At 43.8% G+C, this 20,384-nt stretch overlaps 1 long non-coding RNA gene and 1 pseudogene across 1 annotated transcript in view; one reads left to right on the top strand and one right to left on the bottom strand.

The window, feature by feature from the left end:
* Positions 1–14,085, bottom strand: part of LOC132652809 (uncharacterized) — a 40,427-nt gene extending 26,342 nt beyond the window's left edge. The window contains exons 1-2 of the long non-coding RNA XR_009590366.1: positions 14,007–14,085; positions 6,779–6,857 (exon numbers count right to left, since the gene is read on the bottom strand). This is a non-coding gene — a long non-coding RNA (uncharacterized LOC132652809). The remainder of the gene's footprint in view (positions 1–6,778; positions 6,858–14,006) is intronic.
* LOC110561672 (small ribosomal subunit protein uS13-like) lies at positions 12,723–13,181 on the top strand (annotated as a pseudogene).
* Positions 14,086–20,384: the final 6,299 nt, after the last annotated feature.

Genomic DNA, 20,384 nt, shown 5'->3' with positions numbered 1-20,384 from the left:
AGATACGTGGGACAAGGGGCACGGAGCTTCCATGTCATGTCAGGGGCATCCCCCTCCAGGAACCCCAGGTGTTTAGCCATCAATAAACGCTCAAGTCCAGTGGGCTTTCATTAGAGTTTCACTGTGTAGACAGTTACATCAGTGGCCACAGGCGATCATCTCAAGCTTCCATCATCTTTTTCTTCTTCCCCGAGGTTGAGGAGCGCTGCTGAAAAGTCTCAAGTCTCTCTAATCGTGCCTGGGTCTTTCTGATGGCCAGCCTTCTCCTGAGACTCTTCAGGAGCCGCCAGCGATCAATCACTTCATTAGCATATGAAAGACATAGATTACTCTGATATGTGCATATATATGAATTATATGTGTGTACATGTGTATCTGTATATATGCCTATATCTGTGTATTATGTCTGTGCATATGTTTTACACTTAAATTTATATCTCATTATAATGCATACTACTAAGAATCCTGACTTAATACTTTTCAACCAACATATTTCTACACTGAATTTTTGCTTTGTTTAGCTTTGTTGTTTTTTTGTTTGTTTGTTTGTTTTTAATTTCAAACTAGATCATCTCCTTTTCTTCTTTGAATTATTTCAGTAATACCCCACCATCAGAATTCCTACCCGCCTTATGAAACACCCTCATGTGGCCCAGTTTCTTTAGGTTCCAGGGTGTAGCCTTCACTGTTTTTGAACTCTCTCTCTATATATATAGACCAGGCTGGCCTCAAACTCTGAGAGTTCTGCCTGCCTCTGCTTCCCAAATGATAAGATTAAAGGCATGTGCCACCATCTCCCAGCCACTCTGACATTCTCAATGTTTATGCCTTTGCCCTTTGGGAATGGAATTTGTCCTTCCTTCCTTGACTCTTTCCCAACTTCTTTAATCAGTAAGTTATCAGAACCCATTTGGTTCTAAGTGGTAAAAATACAACACTATGTAACTTGAGCTAATTTAGGAATCTGTCACCAAGTGAGAGGGTTGGCTTAACAGTGTCCCTGAGCTTCAGAAGTACGCTCCTCAGGGGCTATCTGAGCAAGGCAGCCGCAGCAAAGCTCTGCAGACTGGTTGCTTAAACAGCAGGAATATATTTTCTCACAGTTCTAGAGGCTAGAAGTCCTCAGGCATCAAGCATCAAGATGTCCCTAGGACTGGTTCCTCTGACAGCCTTTCTTCTTAGCTTGTAGATATCTCTCACACTGTCTTCCCTCTGTGTGTCTTTCTCCTGGTCTCTTATAATCTTGTATACGTGGTATATATGTGTGTGCATTCATGTGTGACCGTGTACATGTATGTGCAAATGCACACGGAGGCCAGAGGCTGATGACAGATTTCTCAGATATCATACTCTCCATCTCATTTTTTTTAAGCAGGCTCATCTTGATGGCTGTGAACTCCAGGGATCCACCTGTCTCTGCCTCCCCAGTGCTAGAATTATTGGTATGTGCTGCTACTCTCAGCTTTATAAGTGGGTATCTGGGACCCAAACTTAGGTCTTCAAGCTTATGTGTCAAGCACTTTACCAGCTGATTCATGTCCTCAGCCCCTATCTTTAAAAAAGTGTCTCACCATGTAACTTGGCTGGCTCCAGATTCACCATCCTCTTGTCTCTGGCTTCTGTCTTTACAGCTTGCCTCCACATCTGGCTTTCCCTATTTCTGTAGCATATGTAGATGTGACAGTTTCCACGGACTTCTTAGCAGGAAGAACGTATCTCTTACATACCTGTCTTCTCTGCTCTTCCTTCCCCAAGCTTCCAATATTAAGCTACCACATCTGGACTAATAACCTCTTACTGTAGGGATTATATAACCTGCCCTAATAACCTCATTTTATCTTGTTCTCCTCTCTAAAGAACCTGTATCCAAATACATTCATAGTGTGAGGTTCAGGAGTTTAAGACTTCAATGAACAAGCCAGGAGAAGATAAGACTCTTCTCTTTGAACACTCTATCATTAACCCCTACCTTTCTATTCAGCTCTACCTCAAGCCTATCCACAGGAAAAGAAATGGCACTCAGCATCCCTAGCCAGACTATGGTTTCATTCATTAGGGAACCCACCCTGGAAAAAGGCTATCAGACCAGCGAGAGAAGAGGTTTTATTACAGTGGCCTTTCCAAACTCTGAGTCTGAGGAGAACATAGTGAAATGGGTCCTAAGTCCACTCACTGCTTTTTATACAGAGTACATTTTGAAGAACAAAAATTTCTCATTTTCTAATTATTTCACAAAGAAACCAGCTTTCTGTGCCAATCTCCATTCTTCCTCTCAGCCAAATGATTAAGGGAACATTCATTTCCTGCGTAAGGCCTGTCTTGCAGAATGCATATGCCCTCTGGGTAGGTTATTTCAATTTCGGCTATCCTGAGAAGATGGATTCTGGGAGGAGGAAGATCAGCCTCTGGGTTACCACTTCAAATAATTTCTCCTCCCTTATAAAACTTAGTTGAACATATATCCTCCCCCTCGGCACATCCCACTGCTTCTGCAGATCTTCGAGCAGGTAGGACATTCTATGCTGGATTTACGAAGTTATCTTTTATCAACTATACCATGATCCTCATCTCAAAACGGTGTTTATGCTCTGCTCTGTGACAAAGGTTCTGGGGCAAAAACACACCAAAGAGCCACCAGCACTAAGTTGTTACCATGCACTGAATTGTGTGCCCTAAAGTCATAGATTGAGGCCCTCATGTCAAAGCTGAGATCATGTTCAGAGATGGGACCTTTGGGAGATGATTAAATGTGATGAGGTGAAGAGGGTGAGACCCTGATGATGGCATTAGGACCCTCCTAAAACAAAATACCCCAAAGCTCTCTCTCAAAACACGCTCTATTTTGAGCTTGCGAGGATCCAGGCTTAAGTCTCTGACTACCAGTCAGGAAGTCAGCCTTGACCGGAACCCAACATCAGAGACTGGGTTCTCCACTTCTAAGACTTTGGGATGGAATTTTTGTTGCTGTGTTACTTTCTTATGGTTGCTTGAGCAGACTAAAATACTTGATTATCCCTTTTCTTCTACTTCTCACAAGTATTAAAAGGTTCTTTAGGGTAGGAAAAAGGAAAGTTATCACCCATCTCATCCTTGCATATAAGAATTTTTGTTTAGCCAGCTTAACTGTAGCTGATCTGTTTGTTCATTTTATGTTTGCAGTGTCAGGGATCAAAGCCCAAGTACTTTGTGCTTGCTCAACAAATACTCTACCACTGAGCTACATCCCCAATTCTAGGTAAAGACATGTTCAGGAAAGGAAAAATAATGTGTGTCAGAAGGACTTTACACTTTGGAAGCTCTCTGTGGCTTCTTTGGATAAAAAAGAATCAACCATTATGTGTGGTCTGAGTGTTACAATTGAGAGGCAGTTGAGGAGCACAGTGGTGGAATTTTGAGCCACATACCGGGGTTTAATCTTGATATGGCCCATACTCTATGGCTCTAGTTCTGTGCCTTAGTTTCTTCATCCATATCCACAGTAACAATAGTGGTCTCCTCATCAGTATTGGAAGTGACAGGGCAACTCCACAGGCACATTGTGGATGACCCTGAGAAAGTGGTGAGCCTCAGAAGGGGAGAGTATCAACTGATGGCCACACTTACTCTTTGCCCCTGAAGACTTGTTGCCTTCTTGAATGCAGAGAGAATCAAACCGACTGAAACACAGATGGGTTATCCAAAAACATAGGGAAGTTAAAAGGGGTGTGTGTGTGTGTGTGTGTGTGTGTGTGATATATTGCTCAAGTTGTAGTAGCATCATTAACATGTCCTGAACATCTATGACAGGCAGAACCTCAGAGCCATTAAAATAAGAATCCATGTTTAACAAATTCCCAGGTCATTTGGTAGCATAACTAAGCACAAGCTCTTGTTTCGATATTAGTTGTAGGTAGAGAACCATGAGTGCCTCCAGGAAAGGGTTGGTGGAGGAGCAGAGGGGCTTCTCTGCACTTTGGAGATCACAAAGATCTTCTTAGAACTGTAGCTAGTAGCTACCATGTGTCTGTGAAAGAAAATCAACAGACAGCAGCAGAGCTATTTAAAAAACATTTTTTTCTGTCTAGGTTTAGCAGAATCTGAGCATAAGATCCTGGGACCTGAATGCCTCAGTATGAAATTGTAAAATGTACAAATTGAATATGCACAAAGCTTGAAATTTGCATATAATTCAGCCAATTGGATCAATTGGCCCATCATTTCTACCTCATTTTGATGCTCTTCTCTCTTGCTTCCACATACAAATACAAGCTTTTATCATTTCATCCTGCCGCTTTTTGAACTATTCCCTAATTATTTTTTAAATATTCCTTCTTCCAAGAGAGGCGGAGGGTGTCATTGATTATAAAGCCTATGGCTTTTAGTATCTTTCATACCTGTATCCAACAAAGATACTACTCAATCTCTCTCACACTTCATAAAAGATGATGCAATGTACACAATAGACAGAAAAATAAATCATTCTTGTACCAAACTGAGTGGCGTTTCACATTTTTAACAGTAAAAATAAAAATAAAGTGGCTATATAATTGTTTGTTAAGGATGTCATGGGAACCCTGGAATTTTTAATGCCAAAAATAAATGTAAGAAAATTATTCTAGACATTGTCTGCATTTAAATTATAGATCTAGGGGCTGGAGGGGACTCAGCAGATAAGAACACTTGCTACTCTTACAGAGATACCAAACATGGTTCCTAGAACCCATGTGGCAGTTCACAACCGCACGTAACCCCAATTCCAGACAATTTGACTCTATCTTCTGGCCTCTGCCGGAACTCGACACAAATGTGGTACAGCCACATATATGCAGGCAAAACATTCACACACATAAAATAAAAACTAATAAACATTTTAAAACCATTGATCTATTAAAGATAATACTGAGAGAAAATGCATCAGAAAAAAAAAAACCAAACAAACAAAACACCAAGATCTCTATAAGCTAACAGGGTCTGGCTATGGTATGACTCAGTGGTATAGGCCTCAGTTTTGACTCCCACCAATGTAAAATAATGGCAGGTTGAATAAGGAGATGAAGAGATGAAACAGGACACTGAATGAAAAGTGGGTCTGGGGCAGGTCTCCTAGTCCTCCATGAGGTAGTGGTGCTTGAATGACCCTGGTCATCCTGGGGTCTAGGTCTCCTTTGCCATGTGGACAGAAAACAAGATGGACGTAGGAAATACTTTGATAATTCAGAGCCTTCCTAAAACACAAGTCTGATGAGGCTTACAGGCTCTGGAATGAGAATCTTGAATTTCTTGTAGTCACAGGCTTTTACTGTGTTCCCAAGAATATACTGGAAGCTGAGCAGTATATTGCTCAGAAGATGGCACACACCTGCGTGCTGTGTATGTGTGTGTTTTTTTATGCTGAAGCAGGAGGATTATAAGTATGAGGCCAGCTTGAGGTACAGAGAAAGACTATAGGGAGTGAGAAGATGAAGAGGAAGTAGAGAAGGAAGAGAGAAGAAGACAAAATGAGAAGAGAGGACCCTGGGAATATTTATTGAGGACCCTGAAGTCCAGAAACATTTTCTTTACCATAATCGTCATGTTCTTCTCCTTCTGAGTCGAAGCCAAACCCATGATAGCACAAATTTTCTTGAGAAAAGAGAACTTGTTGCCACATGACGTGGACAGAGGAGCTCTCTTCTCTAAAGCTACTTTGGAATATGTGCCTTCACAACTGACCAGATAGGTCCCTAATTCAGTATCCTTGTATATAACTAGCTCACTGGCCACAAGTGATACTAGGCAATATGATGTCCCGTGTGTGGGCAAGTCCTTCTCTGTTGCTCTTACCTGGTGTTTGTGCCCACATAGCAAAAGACATCTTCTCAGCCCGCAGGTCCAGCCCAAGAGGGAATGTCTTAGTTACTGTCCTATTGCTGTGATAAGACACCATGACCAAGGAGGATTACAGGAAAAAAAAGAGTTTTGGGGAGCTTACACTTCCAGAGGATGAGTTCATAGTCATCATGGAGGTGAACATGGCAGCAAGCAGGCAAGCGTGGTGCTGAAGTGCTCACATCTTAATCCATAAGCACCAGGCAGAGAGTGTTAACTGGGAATGCTGTGGGCTTTTGAACCCTCAAAGCCCACCCCCAGGGACACTTCAACAAGGCCACACACCTTCATTTTTCCTAAGCCGTTTCACCAACTGGGGACCGAGTACTCAAACATATGAGCCTATAGGAGAATGGTCATTCAAACCACCACAGAGAGAACTCAAGTAATCACCACTCGTGTCAGGCTGAGAAGATCTATGCCTGGTCCTCTTATGGAAGTTCCCTACCCCAATAACAAAGGGGAGGAAAGAGTGGCCTGTGGGTAGTGTTGTTCCACTGTCCTTGACACCCTTTCATGGTGCTATTCCTTTGGGTCCCTCCCCCTGAGTCTTCAGGTGAAGGTGTAGACTTAGCCACTTGCAAGGTTACACATCATCCAACTAGTTCATGAATAAAGGATGCAAATAGGACATCAGTCCAAGGCTGAAAATTCACTTTCTTTCTGTATTCTGTAATGAAATATATCACCCAATATAGTGCATCAGAGATTCCAAAGTTTGATTTATTGGCAACTTGAAAATATTTCAATAACAAAAACTCCTCCTTTTTATCAAAATTCTTTTAGAGAACTTTAAGTCTCAGGGTTAAATTATCTTGTAAATTAAAGTCCGAGAAAATAAATTTCTAAAGCAAATCATCTCTCTTTTAGGACTCCAAAATAGTAAATTTGTGGTCAGTTTTAAATTCACAAAAGGGGAGGTGGGACTCACATTCTTTCTGCAGCTGTCTCGCATCTTTCTTGACGTGGGGATGGACATACCGTCTTCAAAATTCCTCATGAAACTCATCCTTTTAGAAAATAAAAGCTTTGTTATGACATGTACAGTTATTACAGCTTTAGCTTTGGCTCCTTTGGATGTGGGGAGCAAAGGCCATCTCAGCTAGTTCAGGATACATTAGCTTCTTAGAGTTAGTGTGCTAGCCTGCTGATGACCCTCTGCAGAGTCCCAGGGCAGCTGCAGAGGAACGGAGGAAACATGAAATTGGTGTGCCCAGGATCTGTGTCAAGTGTGCACAGCTGGAATTCAAGTCCTTTGGGGAGACTCTTCCATGCGGGGCTTGTAGGATGAGAATCTCTCCATTCTGAGTGAGGCCATGTATTTTTATTAGCTGGGAAACAAAAATTGAATAAGTCCATTGGGTACAATAGGTCATTTTAAAATGTGTGATCATAGTGGGATGGCTAAATTGACCTAATATACATTACCTCAGACAACGTGTGTGCGTAAAGACATAGACTTTAAGTATTTTTATCACCATATATACATATATCACCGTTTATATATATATATATATATATATATATATATATATATATATATATATATATCAACACACCTATATGTGTTAAAGTCTATGTATATTCAAGAATATAGCCACCTATTATTATCAAGTTGTGCTCATGAGTTTTGTGTAAACTTAACACATGCTAGAGTCATTGGAGAGGAGGAAGCCTCAGCTGAGAAAATGCTTTCCTAAGATTGCACTGTAGGCAAGCCTATGGAACATTTTCTTAATTAGTGATTGATGTGGGAGGGTCTAGTCCATTGTGGGTGGTGCCATCCCTGGGCTGGTGGTCCTGGGTTCTATAAGAAAGCAGGCTGAGTAAGCCATGTGGCACAAACCAGTAAGCAGCACCCCTCCATTGCCTCTGCATCAGCTCCTGCCTCCAGGTTCTGCTTGAGTTCTTAACCTGACTTCCTTTGATAATGAACAATGATATGGAAGTATAAGCTAAATAAACCCTTTCTTCCCCAAATTGCATTGGTCATGGTTTTATCACAGCAATAGTAACCCTGACTAGGACACAACTATTGTCATAGTATTGTAAGAAAGATTTCCTAAATCTATTCAGTGGGTTTTATAGGAGAACTTTCTTTCCTTCCATCTTGTCTCTTCCGCCTGAATGCTGTAGGTAATGTCTCTTTCAAGAATGGAGCATGTGCCGTGAGGGACGCAGGGCCATATTCTTTTGGAACTGTAAAGAAGCAGCTAGTCCTGGGCCACAGTGCTGCAGCCCTTTTCTTTCAGTTCTGGTTTGCTGAAGCCAGAAGACCTTCTTGTTAAGATTTCTCCTCCTCTTCACATCTTCCTCCCCCATGAACCACATTTGGAAGATCCCTGATTCTCCCATGCTGATGCTAACATCATTATAATTGGGAACCTAGCAAGCCCCAGCTTCTGCCCCCTTCTTTTCAGGAAGGCAGACTTCCTCAGGGCTTGGCATTCCAGGCTTCAAGGTCCTTTGTTTTCTGCTTCAGCAGCTGCAACGTGACATTTGTTTGTGCGGCATAGGCCCTGCTGCTCCCAGAAAATCCCAGCTGAGTCCCTAGCAACATGACTTACTTGCAGACTGTCTTTCTCACCCGAAACCCTCAACAAAATCTTCACACATTACACTACCCTCCTTGAATTATCCTCTATGGATCCAGTAATGTCTTCTCATGTTGGGCTTCCATAGTAAGAGAGAAAACAATCAATGAATGGCAAGATGTTTTATCGTGTCCAACATCACTCTGGGTAGGAGTTTCCCTCCTGGAAGATACTGTCCCAACAAACTAACTTCTGCTCCAGCCTTCCCTGCTCCTGGTGGCAGGTCATATCTTTCCCTAAGCTTGCAAGGTCATGTTTTAGTCATGCATTCCCCAGACTGTAGGGGATGTTTCAACGCTCCCTTATATCAACTATAGAGACACATCTATTTTATATCCATTTTCCTAGTTATCTCTTCCCTACATATCTCATCACGTAACCTCATTGAACAATTGTCTCATCTTCAATGGTGGTCCTCTGATTGCTCTTACTCTGGACGCCCATCAACATCTCTAAGACACACCTCCCATTTTCCTGAATTTCAACTCCTTTTGGAAGGTCCATCTGGCCACTTCTCATGTTTTCTCACCTATGAGGTAATTAGCCCCCAACCCATGTTTCCATGCTTTTGGATCTTATAACAACAATAACTTCTCACCTTCTCCCACTTTGCTCAAGAGTCACAGACCTGGAGGCTTCCCCGGATCCTGTTTCTTTCACCCAGGATTCCGGGGTAGCTTTCTTTCAACTCTGGAGACATCAGTCCTTCTCCTGGGAAGTTCCTCATCAGCCTTGACATCCTGTTCTCATGTATTTCCTCTTTGTTCTCCCCAGGTCGCTGTCCCATTGGTAAGAATTATGCCTATTTCTCATCGCCCTTAAGCCCTCCCTAGATTTCCAGAGAAATCTGATTTCTGCAGAAACAACGTTCCAGGCACGGGCCCACTCAACCACCTCCTGGGAGTATGCTGGGAGGACCGGAGTGTCGTCTTAGTGTCCCTCTGCATTGAAGAGAGCTTTACAAGGTACCATCCTATTCCCGTTCCTATTTTTTTTTCTTTTCATTTTGGTTTCTTTACGAAGCCCATCACCCTTGAGTAAGTGGTAGACAGGGCTTATGTAGTTGGCTTAGTCAATAGAAAAAGTCCGGGTTAGGAGCCAGTTGCCAAGCCAGACCATTGTGAGTGTTGTCTCAACCTATTTGGAGTGTCTTCTGTCACAGCACCTCCTGGGTTTGAAACTAACAGTTAGAGGTTAGACTCCATGCTTAGCTCTTACCTTTCCTTACTCTGTTCCTTTTCAGCTTGACATTTCTGCTTACAAACAGGATTGAGAAACACAATAAAGACGATAAGTGTCACTCTGCAAACCCACACTTGAATGGCCTCTTCCTCTATTCTTAGTCTTGTGTGCACTTTGGCACCTATGCCGAGCAATGCCTCAGGTTTATGATCAAGTGTGCTCTGCACAGTGGAACAGATGGAATGTGTGTTTCAGGCTGGTGAGGTAGCGAGCAGGTAAAAGACCTGCTGCCGTGCCGGAGTTTTATCCTCAGGAACCATGTGGCAGTAGGAGAGAGCTGGCTTTCCAGCTCTCTCTGGAGACCTCTGACCTCTACACACAACTCCTGCTCCCCACAACACACACAATTAAAAAAATATCTATTTAATGTTCTTAATAAAGCCTACACTAGACAAAAACCATCCATTCTCTGCATGCAAAGCCTCCATAGACAGCCATGCCCATTCTGAACGGAAATCCTATTTGCACCACACTCACAGCCTGACCTTGAAGCTGTCCAAACATAGGAAAGCTGGAGGAGCTTCCCTGACATCTGGAGCCCTGTTTTTCTGTTTTTGCTGGGTATGTCCCATGGCAATGGGACATGTGACAGCTATGAGGATTCTTAGGAAGCTTGAGCCATGCTCAGATAATTATCTCACTAGTGCAGATGGAGACCAGAACACCACACTCATCTCCCTCCAAAAAGCAGTCTGTGAATGTATGCTGTAGTCTGAAGATCACCTGCTGCTGTTAGAGCTAACTTAGAAGGCCATGGGTGAAACTGAGCATCCATGCCTCTCCCGTTGGAAGACATTTCTGTGCACTGTGTATTCAAATTCTGTTTTCTGTACCCAGAGATCTGGTTGCAGTCTGAACACTGGCATTTCTATGAAGCATCTCCTGTCTCAGAGTTGTCTAAAAATTGTTTTCCATCACATCTTATTGGTTAATAAAGAGTTGAACAGCCTATAGCTGGGCAGAAGAGAAGAAGGCGGGACTTCCGATCCAGTGAGGGAGTCCCAGGTAGAGAGCAGGGAGAGTGAATCGCCATAAGGGAGTACCATGAGAGGAGTTGCCATGAGGATGCAGATGAAGAAGGAAAAGCCAGGCAAGACTATGATGCAGATAACAGGCCATATGGCTAGGAAGTAGGCCAGGCTAGCATAGTTGGTTAGAATAGATGAATATCTACCCACCTTATTAATAAATATTAATATTAATTTATTAATAATAAATATAATAGGTCTTCATGTCATTATTTAGGAGCTAGAACTGGCATAGAAAGCCCTTAGTTTTACACAGAGAGAGAACCCAGGATTCCTGCCACTAATTTTTGAGATGTGTCACATCCCATGGTCCTCAGTCTAGAGATGTTTCTAAGAGTGTTTCTGTGACTGTGGAAGTAACAGGTTTCTTAAGTGTTCCCCACTGTAATCACCTGTACTGTTTTTCTTATCTAAACTGTGGCCAGACTATTCAGAATACTCTGAAAGACTCCATCTCACCAGCCACCATACACAAAGAATCATATGTCCCACTTCCAGCTCCTTCCTGCCCTAAATCAACATCGCTCATCTTTCCCTGGCTCATTCCTGCCTCTTTCCTCTTAAACACGGCTGGCCACCTAGACCTGTCTCTCTTTAAACCGAAGTCCCAGTAAACACACATCCTGCCCCTCTACTTTGGACCCCCAATTCTTCCCTCTCCCCTTTATCAAATCCCATAAACATAACAGAACATCCCCAGGCCTCAGGGCAAAAAGATTAAAAAAAAAAAAAAGGATTAGGCAAAATGAACATGTCACATCTGCCACTCATAGGGACATTTTAATCCACGAGCTTGACCACACTGCCTTGTCCTTCTCTGACGGTTCACCCTGGGGATGAAACTGCCTAATCTGCTCCAGCAGGGGCAGTTAAACTTTAAAGACCCTCTCATCTACCATGGCATTGGGGCCCAGGGGAAAGCTATTATTATTAAACATGTACCCCAGGCCTTCAACTCCCCTCTGATCTTGCTCTTGCTGGTTACACGCTTGATGCCTCTCCTGCTGGCACTTCTATGCAGTATCACAGCTCCATGGATATTGATAAATATTATACAGAAGTCTATTAAATTAGTCCGAGGGCTGCCATGCTGGTCTCATTGATACCACAGATATCTCTAAAGTTTAAGAGCTGCCAGGAAAGCTCTGGGTGATTTTCCTCATGTGGTTTAAATAAGCACTCAGTAGCTACTCAGAGGGTTGACAGGCTGGCCACCCCAACCTTGTGTGTGAAAGCTATAGGCTCCGGTGGGAAACTGCTTCACTGCGCACTGGCGATAACCTTGCACGAGTTGAATTCCTTCATCTTCTGTGTCTGCCCATGCAGTGCAATGTAAACATCTATTAGTCAAGGTCTCTAGAGGAACAGAGACAATAGGATGAATCTGTGTATTTATAAGAGTGATTTATTAGAGTGTTTTACAGGCTGTGGTCCAGATAGTCCAACAATGGCTGTCTATCGACAGAAAGTTCAAGAATCCCGTAGTTCTTCAGCCCTTAAGGCTGGATGTCTTAGCTGGTCTTCAGTACATGCCAGAATCCTGAAGTAGGCTTGAATGGGAAGGAATGAACTTGTCACCATCAGCTAGGCACATACCTTTAATCCCAGTACTTGGGGGGCAGAGGCAAATGGATCTCTATGAGTTTGAGGCAGGCTTGGTCTACAGAAAGAATTCCAAGGCTACACAGAGAAACCTTGTCTTGAAAAACCAAAAAGAAAAAAAAAAAAAAAGAAAAAAGAAATTGGTCTTTCCATTTCAAAAGATTTAGTTAAGAAAAAAAAAATCCCTCACAGGTGAACCCAGGTGCTTGGGTTTTAGTTAGTGCCAGGTATAAATTCCAGGGTTTTCGTTAATTCAAGTTAACTAAAAATTATAGCCATCACAATGTCCTTTCCACCAGTTATTAAAATTCTCCTTTCCAGACTTCATCATTGTTGTTTATTTTTAAGATTTGGGTTTTCTTTTTGCTCTTCCACAGGAGACCTACACGCCACCGCTTGTGCCACCGCCATGTCTTTAGTGATCCCCAAGAAATTCCAGCACATTTGGCGAGTACTCAACACCAACATCCATGGATGGTGGACAATAGCCTTTGCCATCACTGCCATTAAAAGTGTGGGGCAGAGATATGCTCATGTGGTGCTGAGGAACGAAGACATTGACCTCACCAAGAGGGCTGGAGAGCTTATGGAGGATGAGGTGGAGCGGGTGATCACCATCATGCAGAACCCTCGGCTGTACAAGATCCCAGGCTGGTACTTGAACAGACAGAAGGATGTGAAGGACGGGAAGTACAGCCAGGTTCTGGCCAACCGTCTAGACAACAAGCTGTGTGAAGACCTGGAGCGGCTGAAGAAGATTTGAGCCCACAGCGACCTGCGCCACTTCTGGGACCTTCGTGTCTGAGGTTAGCGCATTGAGATCACTGGCCGCCAGGGCCGTACTGTGAGTGTGTCCAAGAAGAAATGAGTCTCTGGGGCTTTGTTGTTAATAAATAGTTTATAAACCTAAAAAAAATTGTTTTTTCTTAATGTGTATGTATGTGCAGGTCTCACAAAGGTCAGAAGAGGGTATTCACTCCTCAGGAACTGGACTTACAGACGGCTGTGAGACAGGATGCGGGTGCTGGGAACCAAATTCAAGTCCTCTTAAAAAAGCAACATGTGCTCTTGACTGTCAAGCCATTTCTCCAGTTTAACCCCAGCCCAACCCACTCCAAAGCTCACATCACTTTTTATTTAACATTTCTCAATAGTTGCCCATTAAAGGATTGAGACAGAGTAGTGATAGAACACTTGCCTGGGGGTCAAAAAGTTAGAGAAATGACCCCATAACTGTAGCTGCAAGAGAGTCCAGGGAAGCAGAGTGCAGTGTCCCACTGCTAAAAAATCTCTTTCCTAAAACAGCCTGGACAACTCCCTGCTAACAAGCCTGCTCCTCAGGGGTCCTTTCTATCCTCTCAGGTTAACTGAAATCCCTCTGAAACCTGCATTATAACTCCTTTTCAGAATTACATCAGAAAGTAAGATGAACTAGTTTGTGTCTCTATGATCATTTGTTCAGCATCTAGCTCCTTACTTGTGTCCTAAGTCTCCTTCCTTACCATGTCCGTGGTGTGGCTCACTAACTCTCTTCAACAGATATGTTTAGTGAATAAGTGACTAAATGATGCCAAGAAGTCTGGGTACCCAGCAGCCCTTTGATAGGACATCTGTTATCTTAGATCCTGCCTCTCTTTTCCTTTTTATTCCTTTGTTCCATAAACATGTGCATAAGGAAAAAGAGTCATCTTACCCTGCGTAGAGATGACTTAGTAGCATCATACTCAGCCGGCCACTGGAGCAGAAGGAACAGCACTGTCAGTCCCCAACCAGCAACTACTGTCATTGTCAGAGGCCACAGTGTGTTCTGAAGATAATTAGGACCATGACTCGGACTTCCTTTTGCCTGGGTGGCCAAGATACCATTAGCCTTCTGCTCTTCTATTTTTTGCCTATCCCCGATCCAACAAGACAGGTCGCTTTCTTCCCTAACCTCATTTCATTTTGGTCTCCTTATGGCGTGTCTGACTCCGTAATCCAAAAATCCCAGAATCATCCACTATTCATTAAATTTCTTGACATCCTCCTGGCTACTTCTAATGAATATTTTGATGAATATTCAACATAAGAGAAAAATAAGATTTAGCTAAAATGGGTATCTGCAAATACAGATCTATTTGAGGAAGGCGCCTGTCTGCGCGGTCTTCAGGTCCTGACTGCACATTCATTCTCTCCATACCCTGCCACTCTTGTTTCAACCTTTACTGACTCCTGAATTTGGGAGGCCATCTTAGGTCTCTATGGCCAAGCACAGAATCTGCAGGTGGAAGGTACAAGGAAGAGAAAAGGGAGAGTGGGAGACATGCAGGGCAGAGGAGGTAGAAAGGGATGGTCTTAGGTTTAAACCTAGTTCTATTTCTTCAGAACAATGTCTACAAGCTGGCCCATCCAGTGTGTAGCTATCAGCCACATGCATAACTAAAATTAAATTTAGTTGAAATTCAAAATTCAGCATATGAGCAGTAACCATTTTTCAAGTGCTCCCTAGCCAGTGTCAGCCCTGTGAGACAGGTGGCACAGAAATTCCATGACTGCAGAATTGGGTACCACTGGGCAGTTCCTAGGAAGGTCCTCAGTGCCCATCAGTGTTGCACAGTAAGGAAAGAGGGAAGGACCAGCAATGGGTTTGTTTACCTTTTAAGAAGAGGGAAGACCTCAATTCGAGACCCTGAGCACAATGTGGGCAGCCCACCTGTATTTCCCCGACGACATCATTTCTATCTGCGAATAGCTCATAAGTCTGAGCTTGGTGGGCCGCTTGCCACTGTTTATAGTACTGGGTCTGGAACCCAGATTCTCTGCGCACTAGGCAAGTACTTCCCCACCAAGCTACACTTCAGTCTATCCCCGAGATTAATAAACAGCAAGAATATAAGCGGAGAGATCCTCAGTTTGTGCGGTAATTACCTTATGACGTCATAGACCTGCAGCAGAATCTTGAAAGGGTTGGGTTTTTTTTTTCTTTTTTAACGCCAACCTCCTTCTGATTAATTACTTCCATTACTCTTAACCTTAACCCATGTTTGAAACACCGCCGCCCCGCCACAAGGAGCACAGGAGCGAGGCAAATTAGCAAGCCCTGTGATTGTCAAGGGGCAGCAGGCATAAAACTGCATTGATTTTAATCCATTAACATTGACTGTGAAATTATGTCTTTTCTTAATGTAGTAATTTGGTTAATAATATAGAAACTCTAAAGGAAATTCTCTTTTCAGGCAATCTTTAAAAAGCATGTTAGCTCTAATGTGCACAGATATATATATATATATATATATATATATATATATATATATATGTGTGTGTGTGTGTGTGTGTGTGTGTGTGTGTGTGCTATTAAAGTGTGTTCCAGAAGAAATTTTGCTTAAGGAACTTTTATTAGTTTAGTTCTTATGGCTCTATTTATGTAAAAGAAATTAAATAAAAACAATCTTTTTGGACCTGAGCTCAAAAGTTGATAGCTCAGCAGTTGAGTGCAGGACCTGAGTTCTGTTCCTGGCACCCACATTGGGCAGCTCACAACACCTCTAACTCCAGCTCCAGGGGATCCAGTGCCTCTGCTGGCCTTCACATACGCCCACACACATGTGGCATACACACACGCACACACATACGCGCACACACACATTTTTAATCAGCCAGTAAGGGACGGGAGCGATGGGCGTGTGGTTAAGAACACTTGCTGCTCTTGCAGAAGACCCAGGTCCAGTTCTATCCCCACACGGCAGGGGGTCCAAAGCCTCCTGTAGCCTTCTCAAGCAACTGCTTGTACGCAGTGCACATACATAGCATGCCAATAAAACACACATACACGTATGTATGCCAGGCACTTATGTAACATGCAGGTAAAACACATGTACACATAAAATTAAGTAAGTGAATAAGTAAATAAATAATAGATTAGATAAAATATATTCTTCATATCAGAATTTATTAATTTAGAATTTTCACGTTTATTTACTTTATGTGTGTGAGGGTTTTGCCAACATAGAGGTATATGTTTCACATGCATGCCTGACGCTCATGGAGGTCAGAAGAGGACATCAGATGCCCTGGGACTGTAGTTTGAGATGATTGTGAGCCATCTACATTTTGGTTCTGGCAACTGAACTCAAGTCCTCTGCAAGAGTAGCAAGTGCTCTTAACCCCTGAGCCATCCTTTCAGCCCTAGAATTTTCATTAATTTAAAGGCAGAGTCTTCTCCCTCTCCCTCCCATCCTCCTCCCTCTCCCTTGCTCCCCACTTCCCTGCAAGCTCCATTTTGATATAGAGAGACATATAACATTGAAACAATGTGGGAGTTGTTACCCATAGTCCCAGCTCGGAGGGAATAAGGCAGGGAGCATTGGGATGTCAGGGCCAGCCTGTTCTGCAGAGGGGGTATGGGGAGTAACAGGTTTTTTTTGTTTTTTTGTTTTGGTTTTTGTTTTTCCTTCGTTGTTGTTATCAAAATATCCAGCAGTAACACAGTTTGTTTTGGCTCATGGTCTCAGTCCATCACAGCAGGAGGACATGTTGGAGCAGCTGTATCCATGGCAACAGGAGTGAGAAGCTGGAAGGACATTCACATGGCTCAGACAGGAAGCAGAAAAGGTTAGATAAAAGCCAAGAGTATGGATAGCTTTCAAAGTCTCGTCCCTGGAGACCTACTTCCACCAGCCAAGCCTGACCCCCTAAAGCAGTGGTCTCAACCTTCCTAATATTATGACCCTTTAACACAGTTCCTCATGTTGTGGTGACCCTCCCAACCATAAAATTATTTTCATTGCTACCCCACAACTATAATTTTGCTACTGTCAGGAATCATTTTTCCCATTGTCTTAGGCGACCCTGTGAAAGGGTCATTTGACTCCCAAAGGGGTTGTGACCCACAGTTGAGAATCACTGCCATAAAGGCTTCACCACTTTCAAAATACCACAGTGGTTGTGGATATAGCTCCAGGTGTCAAGTGCTTGCTTAGCATACACAAGACCTTGAGATGTCAAATCTCTGACATCACCCCATAGTGGTGCATGCCTATAATCCCAGAATTTGAGCAGTGGAGGCAGAAGAACCAGGAGTTTGAGCTCAGTCTGTGCTACATGGCAATTCAAGGCCAACTTGGGGTACAAGAGATCTTCTTTCAAAATAATAAACAAGTAAATCATCCCATATGCTGAGGAATAACATGAGCATGTGGGAAGCATTTCAGATTTGAGCCACGGCATATAAAGAGAGCTTGTCTCAGAGGGGGGAGAGAGACAGAGAGAGAAATAGAGAGATAGAGACATAGAGGCAGAGACAGAAACATACAACACACAGAGAGAGAAAGAGACAAGGAAGGAGGGACATGGAGAAGGTGAGGGAGAGACAGGAAGGAAGAGGGAAAGGGAGGGAGAAGAAGAGGGGGAGGCAAGGACGGAGAGGGAGAGAGAAAGGGAGGGAGAGGGAGAGGAAGTGGGAGAGGGAGAGGGAGGGAGAGGAAGAGAGAAAGGGAAGGAGAGGAAGAGGGAGAGAGAGGGAGTCTGTTCCTCCCATTTAAAGACAGGCACAAGTCTTGGTTTGTTTTCCCCAGTCTCTTCAACAGTGCAGTAACAAGAGCTTCTGAAATTTGGGAGAGACAGAGCTGCTGTGGAAGCCACACACCAAACAGAGCGCTGCACATTCTCTGTGGAACAGCAACAGAATCTGTGGTGGGGAAAGCTCAAGCACAGGCTTAGCAGCCTATTCCAAACTTCCTGAGGTTGTTTATACCTCCAGGCAGATGAGAACTTTCTATCTATAGCTGCGCTTGAGCAAAACGCTTTGCAACTCCAGGCTGTAGCCAAAGGCTGGAGGTAAAACACAATGGATTTTTTTTTCCCATTGCCAAGGATAAGCTTGATAAATCAGATACACAAGTCACTCAAGAGCCAGGTTCTTCTCCAAACTGTGTCTTCCTTTTTGGCAGGGTGAAACTAAACACCGATTCGGTGCATAATTCAAGACTCAAGGTTGTGAGATCAGAGATGTGGCCCTGACGCATTGCGTTGGTTCCAAAGGACTGGACACATCCTGGTGGCCTCTGTGTTAAAAGAATCCAGTATTTACAGTGACCTTCAACCCTCATAATATGGTATTCTTAACCTAGTCTCAAGCCCAAGAACACAGGACTGCCTGGAACATATCTCTCAGGGTGCCAGAGCCCTTGGCAATATTACCATTGTCTGTGGCCACTTATGCTCATCTATGCCCAATGACCTCAACCGCCAGCGCCATTTTGCCTTTCTAAAAGTATGTAACAATACTTAAGACAAGTATTTAACTCTGCTATGGACCCCTCATGTGAACTCCAGCCCTCCTTGCCCACCTCTGTTAATGGCAGCTCCATCTGGTCACTTAAACCAAAAGTCTCGGAAGCTTCTATGACTCCTCCTTAATTCCCAACCTGAATCGGATTGTTTCCTGCATTGTTTATTGTTATAGGGAATCTCAAAGTTGGCTCAAGATACCCCAAGACCATGTTCTCAGCACATGAGAGAGAGAGAGAGACAGAGGGTAGGATAGAGGACAGAGATAGGAAATCAAGGAAGAGGGAGAAGGGAAAGGGAACAAAGGGGAGGGAGGAAGGGGAACAAGGAAGAAGGGCAATGGATATTTTTCCCTCTGGGAGACAAAGAAATGTCTCTGGATACAGAGGAGACAGATGTGGTCCATTGGGCAAATGGCAATTTATAAAGGTAAAAGGGAAACCCGTGTTAAGATGGAGGCGTTTAATTTTAATTGGGCATGTTGATTAGGTGAATCAAAGGGGCCTTTTGATTGGTGGACTTTTAATACTTTGACAGCCGGACCTTGGTAGTCAGCCTCAGGAGGAGGAAGTGGCCAAATAAGGAACTAGACCTTGGTGGCAGGCATGTAATCTAAGATGGTTTTTAGCAAGGCAGAAGGAATTTGGAAGAAGGGCAAGACCTGCCAGAGCCATGCTCACACTCCAGCTGGCTAGAGTCGCTTCAATTATTACCCTACAGTAGCGATTCTGAGCCCTATCTAGGGACACTTGGGGCTATCACACTGAAAGGGTACAACTGGCATTAGTGGGTCAAGACCAGGGCTGCTAAGAAACATACCTGACCCCATCACCGTGTAGAATCAATACCAAGGCATCCGTCGAGGGAAACTGGTCCCGGCCCAAATCACAGTCCCTCAGCTAGATTGTCCAGAGCTGTTCTTCCAGTTTGCATGCTTGTTTTCGAGACAGGGTCTCTCTGTGGTCCTGGCTGTCCTTGAACCAGCTCTGTAAACCCCAGTCTGGCCTCAAACTCACAGTGCTTCCAAGTGCTGGGATTAAAGGCATGCACCACCACCACCGGGCCCCACAGCTGTCCTTGCCTTGTCCCCTCAGCTCTTTCCCACACAGCAGCTGGCTGTGCTGTTGAGTCAGGCAGATCGCGTCACTCCTCTGCCAAAAGCACTCCTACGACTTCACATCTCTTTCAGAAAGACACACGGCTTCCTAACAGCCTCCGTGTCTGCACACAGAGGCACCGCTGTTCCGTCCTTGGTGTCACATCCTTTCCCGGTCTTGTACCCAGCCACCCTGGCCTCTGGTTACTCTTTGAGTCCTGCAGGCACGTTCTTGTGTTGAAGTCTCTGCTAGAGCATTTTCGACCTGCTTCTCCCAAAACTTTCCTCACAGGTTGTGTTGTCAGTGTGAGCAGAACTAACTTGGCCTTGGTTTCCCACAGCAACCCAGTCTCCCTCCCAAATTACACGGCTTACCTCCCACGGGATCATTGCTGTCACACTCACTGTGGTCTTGGCCAGGCATTCTTTTATCCAATCACTTATTGTACACTGCTTCACACCATTAGAATACAAACTCTACGAGAGCAAAGTTGAGTGTTTTGATTTTTGAGATGGGATTCTAGCTGTCCTGGAACTTGATACATGGACCAGGCTGGCCTTGAACTCACAGAGACCCACTAGCTGCCTCCCTAGTACTGAAATTTAAGGTGTGCACCATCACACCTGTGAGAGCAAAGTTTTCATTTGCTACTTCCTACTCTATTTCCAGGAATAAGGTAAACATAAAAAAGTAATGCCAGGGGGAGT

This window comes from Meriones unguiculatus, chromosome 3 (assembly GCF_030254825.1).
Source record: "Meriones unguiculatus strain TT.TT164.6M chromosome 3, Bangor_MerUng_6.1, whole genome shotgun sequence".
Taxonomy (NCBI): Eukaryota; Metazoa; Chordata; class Mammalia; order Rodentia; family Muridae; genus Meriones; species Meriones unguiculatus.
Note: the sequence above shows the minus strand (reverse complement) of the source record. Positions and strands in the feature narration are given on the sequence as shown.